We start from the raw sequence: 6,451 nt of genomic DNA, 5'->3' as shown, positions 1-6,451 counted from the left end.
AATAAATTTACTAGCAGTAGACCTTTGAATATATCCACTCATTTTAACAAATAATTAAGGCTTAGCATTATTCTGAATAGGTTTAGCTTTTACTTCGTTACGTTGAGTCTGAGATATTTTGGCACTTACTAGGACTTGTGATACAACCTTCATATTCTTTTGATGTATCTTTTCTCTTTTTTCTCGACTCGATGACAATGCATGATACCGAAGTCCTAATCGGTCGCTAGTTGGTCTTTGAATATCAAGAATCTCATTTAAGAGTTTAGACCTTGCATTGAAACGCTTAAGAGTAATGAACTCATTGATTTTACTTTTAAAGATTTATTAAATTCAACAAGATTGTTGTAAAGACCCGTATTTTTGGGACTCATATTTTTTTTTAAAACAAATGTACGGTGTGGATAAATGATGGGGCGTATGTACGGTAGGATATAAGCGTAATTATGTGAGAGGTGCACGTGAGTGTGTGGTGCGAGAAGCGTGGGATTACTCCCCAACTCTATAATTCTCTCCAGCAGAATTATTTGTCCCACTTCTCTCTCATTTCTCTCGGCGGTCTCTCTCTCTTCTCCTCTCATCCGAATCTCACTATCTCATTCTCTCAACCAAAACCCACCAAAACCACTTGAAACCTACACAAACCCACCTTCAATTTGCCTTCTCTTCGTGATTCAAGCTTCAATTTCGTGGGTTTTTCTTGGAGGGGGCTGTTTTTGGTTGATTTGAAGATTTTGGAGTCAAGGGCTTGATTAACCTTGGGGTTTTGCTCTCTAAACTTGAGGTAGGGAATTTCTTGCACATGTTATGTGTAAATATGATGTTTATGTTGATAGATCGTACCTATTATAGTATTATAGTTGTTGTTGTTGAGTCCTGATTCTGGCAAGTCTCGGCTGTTCTCTGTATCATAATAGGGTTCAAAATTGTTGTTGAGGTTATTAATTTTTCTGCATTCGCTGGAAATTGGTCGAACAGTGAGAATATCTCGGAAACGTCCAGGTTCCAACCGGTAGAACACTCTCTCTACCGGTAGAACATTTTTTTTTCCTACCAGTATAACATCAGTATTTTTTAGAGCTGGGCAACGGACACGATAACACGACACGAACCGGACACGAAGTTAGCAGGTTACGGTTGAACATTTCTGACACGAAACACGAAAATGACACGACTCGAGAACACGAATTCTAAATGGGTCGGGGTCGGGTTGAACATGCGAGACACGAAATTGACACGACCAACACTGTTACTAATCTATGTCACCCACTAACACGAACATATATATATATATATATATATATATATATATATATATATATATATAATATATGGTATATCTGTAAAAATTCTATATAAAGTTGGGCAACGGACACGATAACACGACACGAACCGGACACGAAGTTAACGGGTTAGGGTTGAGCATTTCTGACACGAAACACAAAAATGACACGACTCGAGAAACACGAATTCTAAATGGGCCGTGTTCGGGTTGGTGGTTTATGACACGAACCCGACAGACCCGACACGTACATGACCCAACACGACCTGTTACCCACGTCTAGTATTTTTCTAGCAATGAATTTTGGTGGCTTCTCTGGATTTAATTTGTACTGGTAGGAAGACCTACCGATAGAGCTTCTTGGATTTCTAATAAAAAAAGAAGAAGAGGCATATAGTTAAATTGTACTGCTCATCAGGATTTTCAAATAGCCGTACGGCAATTTCCGTTCTGCCGTACGGCATATTATATTATCGTACAGCAAATCAACTTTTCAAAAAGCCGTACGGCATTTTCGTTCCGCCGTATGGCATATTAATTAATCATGCGACATATTGTTTAATCGTAGGGCATATTATTTAATCGCACGGCTTTTCAATATGCCACACAGCCTTTCGAGCCTTTTTGGCACAAATTGGTTTATTCTGCTTCCGTTATTATTATTTGAACCTCGTTCGCTTCCGGTACTTCCGTAACTCAGTCTAAAATAGTTATTTGAGTCACTAAGATTCTTTGATCACTTGACTGTTCGCATTCCAATGATTCACTGAACGTTTCCACTCATTGAACAATCGTTAAGTACCATCTTAGTTTCGTTGTAAATGGAAAACGTACCGTAAAGTTGGTTAGGAGTACCATAGACTATATGGGGCGCCGTAGTGAGTATTACGGGTAGATGTGAGCATGTCTGGCAGGATCTCTTGTCCTCTTGATTCGTTGAACTATTAGTTTCCAATGGCGTTCGTCATTTGAGGTTTGAGTGTCGATACTAGTGGGTGGAAAGTTGTAGAGCTACTTACGGGTTAGTACGTCGTGTAGGACATGGTGATATACTATGAAAAAACCATGAGTGTATTTATTTATTAGTTGGTGTTATGATATGGTTGATTGTTTGGAATGCTTTGGATTGTGAATGATCAATCCACTTGTGAATATACTACGGGTATCACCACTCGATGGTGAGATGACCGGACTGGACACTATGGGTATCACCATTTGGTAAAACAACTGAAATAATGAGATGACCGGGCTGAAAATGAACGGGTTTCGTCACCTAGGACATTTGGTGAGATGACCGGAAATGAGCGAGACATGTGAAAACCTTGATTGATGTGATATGTGATTTATGGAAAAAGGAAAGAAAGGTTGATTTTTATCAAATATACTTGTTTTAAAAGGAAAAGGATTTTTACTAAAAATCCTCTGGCTAATCTTGAGCGAATCAACAGTTTTCGGTATTCGTGCACAGAATGAACGGACTCCGGCTATTCAAACTTGAATCAATGGAGCTTGACCACTATAGGTAATGATTGCTATACATTACATCTATTTGGAAACAAAGGAGATATTGATAACAGATGGGAATGAGAAAGGAGATTCGATGATGAAACGAGAAATGTGAAAGTGAGTGATATGGAATGAGATGTGATAGTACGGTGTTAAAGCCGTTGCTGACTTTTGTGGGTTGATGTGGGGGTACTAATGGTCCTCGTATGGTGCATGTGCTGCAGGGTATTGCGTATTAATTTACCTAGAATCCTTTGGCCACAGAGAGCTTCCTGTCAATAGTTATAAATACTTTGGTTGCATCTGTCTATACTCATTCACTCTAGAAGCATACTTAACATATTTTCTTATAACTTGTGCATAGAATTTCTCTACTCTACTGGGCACGTGTTTGCTCAACCTACCATCTCAGGTTCTTGCAGGTCATGGTCATGGAGTGCATGCTGACATTATCGAGTAAAGCTATTTTGGAGAGTACTTTATTATTCTTATAAGACAAAACACTTTGTTATGAAATTCCTATTTTGGAAGATTGTATTTGTGGACCAGTTTGTGGAATTGGAAACTGTATTGTATTTTGGGGTAATGTACGTATGATTGTAAGGATTTTGTGTTTCGGATGGCATTCTTAATTATGTTAAAAATTGAGGGCGTGACAACTTGGTATCAGAGCATAAGTTTAGAATCCCTCGAGACCGTGGGAAGACTTTTAGTCTCATGGGTTCAAAGAAAGAATCGCTGCATATTTTTACAAAACCACGTGTGCTTGCAAGAAAGAGTCAATACATTGATATGACATTGCATATGTATCACAGTAGAATGACACCGAGTTGTTGATCATTGTTGGAAATGTTGGAGACCTGTATCATAAAGTGATGTGACTAACACTAATGATTTCATTTCTTATGATGATTTTGTCTCTTATGCTTTCACTGTAGAATGTCTTCGAGGCGGGGAGTCAGGTGGGGTGAGACCGGGGACCATGATTACCAGGGCTGCAATGTTTACAGGAGGGATGAGGCGAGTCAGTGTACTCGGGAGGAAGCAATGTTTCCTGAGATTGTTGAGTGTGTGAAGGGCGTTGAAATTCTAGTGGGCACGCAGAGAAGTATGAACGTGGGGGAAATTAGCTGTCGAGTCGTTAGCGCGGGATCATCTTCCGAGAGTGTTGAGAGTTCAGGAGGGAAGACACTGAGGGAATTGTCACTCTTTGCAGGGCCAGCAGGGTTTGAAACCATCTTCTCGTTCTGAGACCTCGGGAGTTGTCCTCAAACGTCAGATTGTGTGTCATCGTTGTGGTCAGCTTGGCCATATTCGTTCTCAATGTCAGGGGCGCCAAGAAAGATCTTGTTTTACATGTGGGAAGTTTGATCATATTGAAAGAAATTGTCCTCAGAGAAGAAGAGTGCAGACTGAGTTGGGCATAGCACAAGAACTAGGAACTTGGCAAATCGTCAGCCAGCTGCAATCCCAGGGCGCACCAAGGCAACCAACCATTAGAGTGAGTACGATGCCAGGGAGTTTTGAAAGTCAAGGGAGGAAAAGACAGAGGGAACCAAATCAGCCTTCGCTAAACCAGATTAACCTTAGGCCACCTACCTTATCTAGGGATCAAGGAGTTCCACAGCTTGATAGGCTTTGTTATGTCTGTCGCAAACCCGGCCACTTTGCGAGAAATTGTCCTTTGGGATTGGGAGTACAAGGTGGGTTGAGCTCAGTGCAGCAGAATAAACGTACACCGAAACAGTAACAGATGCAATTCCACAGCTAAACTACTATTTCCTACCATTCTCTCTCGCTCTCAGAAACGTTAATTGTTGAGGTATCATCATTCCCTTGTTGTTCTACTCATTCGTTAGCCATTCCATATTGGTGCGTTGTCTTCAACTTCTTTGATTTATGTATGGTGAGAATTGATCTGGTTTGGGAAGGGATTGGTTGCGTCTGTGCTAGTTGGTGATATTCCGAGCGTGATCTCGTGAGAGTTGTTTCTTTTATTACCCTATTTCGTTGGCCTAATTGAAATTTTGTTAGAGTTGTATCGTAATTTGTTTTTCGTGAAGTCCGTTGTACCGTTAACCTATTATAGTTCTTGACATTTCAGTTAATTATCACACAATCCATTCCTAGCTTTTCTTGGGAATATTCAGAATCTTGTGGCGAAGCACCCTGGCCATGACACTTGCTATTGCTGTTGGTGACTATTTCCTGTATTCCATTCGAAATTTTATTCTAACTTTATTCTGTTGGGATAAGTTTTCATTGGACGATTCAGATCCCTCGGTTGCGACTATTAGTTTGTTTGTCTGTCACAATTATTCTGCATAAGTTCTTGTGTTGATACTTTAATCTACTAAACCCAATCTGTGGTCACATACCTTATGATATACAAATTCTTCGGTGTCGTTAAATTAGCACTTGTTGCTATTGTTGCCCGTATCTGCCTTGTATCTGTTTGTTAGCCTTGACCTATTTAGTTGGTTAGAGATTCCTTGTTGCAGCTACTAGTTTATTTCTTGGAATGTATCATTCTACACAAATTCTCATGTCGAAATTTGAGCCAAATCTTGCGGTAGCATATTTTTCGATATCTATTTGTTGGCTCTGTTCAATTTGAAATCACATGTGATAGTTGTCTTTAGTGCCATCCAACTTTGTTGTGGTTCCTCAACTCGAAAGGTAAACGATGGTTCAATTTGTAACACTCAGTCTCAATTTGTTAGAAGTATTGCTCAAATTTGGTATTGGACAAATTTTCAACCTTGTATGAGTTGGATTACTAGGGATTTGTCTCATTATTTTGTGTTTGTCCTTAGTAAAGTTATGATCGGTTTTTTTAAGATTCATTGGATTATCATGAGTTTGTACAGTGAGTTTGTTGTCTAATCTTCTAAAGATCTCATGTGTCCTTTAGATTCGGGTACCTTACTACCATGCTCGTATACTTAATTAGTTTTGTTTGAGTTTTAGAGTTCGTTTGTCTCATTTGAGATAATCAAAAATTGTGTTGACTGTCGTCGTCTCTTATTGTCACTTGAAGTGGGAAGATTCACGCATTTTGTAAAGTACCGCCGCATTGAAGTGTGTCTCATCTGGGGAAGAAATGGAAGCGTTCGCCGCTAGAAAGAGAGGTTGGGTATCGGATACGGCACGTGTCTATTGGATAACTAGGCGACAACCGATGAAATCCAGTTGGAAGGGGAGCTTGATCACCGCACCTTCTAGATAGAAGTCTCAGGAAGTCAAATGGATTATCGGGTTACACTCAGGAGGTAAAAAAAAAACTCTATGGTGAGATAGACAGTCGTATATAGGAATTTTGTAATAGAGAAAAGCTTGAAAACTGTGTACCGTTTAACGTTGCCGCTTAAATTCTTCAATATACATGATGTGTTCTATATACGGAGATTGAGGAGGTATGAAATGAATCCATTGCATGCGTTAGAGAGGTCCGAGATTGAATTAGAAGTCGACGTGTCCTATGGTAAGAAACCGAAACGTATCCTCGATTCACGTAATCTAGTTTTGGAGGGGTAAGACGATGCCGTTAGTGCGAATTTACGTGGGAAAAGGGGGATGAAGTTATAGAGTAATATCCGCATTTGTTTTAGTTGATTGATGTGAGTTTTGACGTAGCACTTTCATGATTATTGAACTGTTGCA

General features: G+C 39.7%; 1 long non-coding RNA gene across 1 annotated transcript; it reads left to right on the top strand.

Moving 5' to 3' along the window:
* The first annotated feature begins 368 nt into the window (after positions 1–368).
* LOC131311174 (uncharacterized) lies at positions 369–6,205 on the top strand. The gene is made up of 2 exons (XR_009195426.1): positions 369–784; positions 3,727–6,205. It is a non-coding gene; the product is annotated as an uncharacterized LOC131311174 (long non-coding RNA).
* The last annotated feature ends 246 nt before the right edge of the window (positions 6,206–6,451 follow it).

This window comes from Rhododendron vialii, chromosome 2a (genome assembly GCF_030253575.1).
Source record: "Rhododendron vialii isolate Sample 1 chromosome 2a, ASM3025357v1".
Lineage (NCBI taxonomy): Eukaryota > Viridiplantae > Streptophyta > Magnoliopsida > Ericales > Ericaceae > Rhododendron > Rhododendron vialii.
This window is presented reverse-complemented; position numbering and strand designations above follow the sequence as displayed.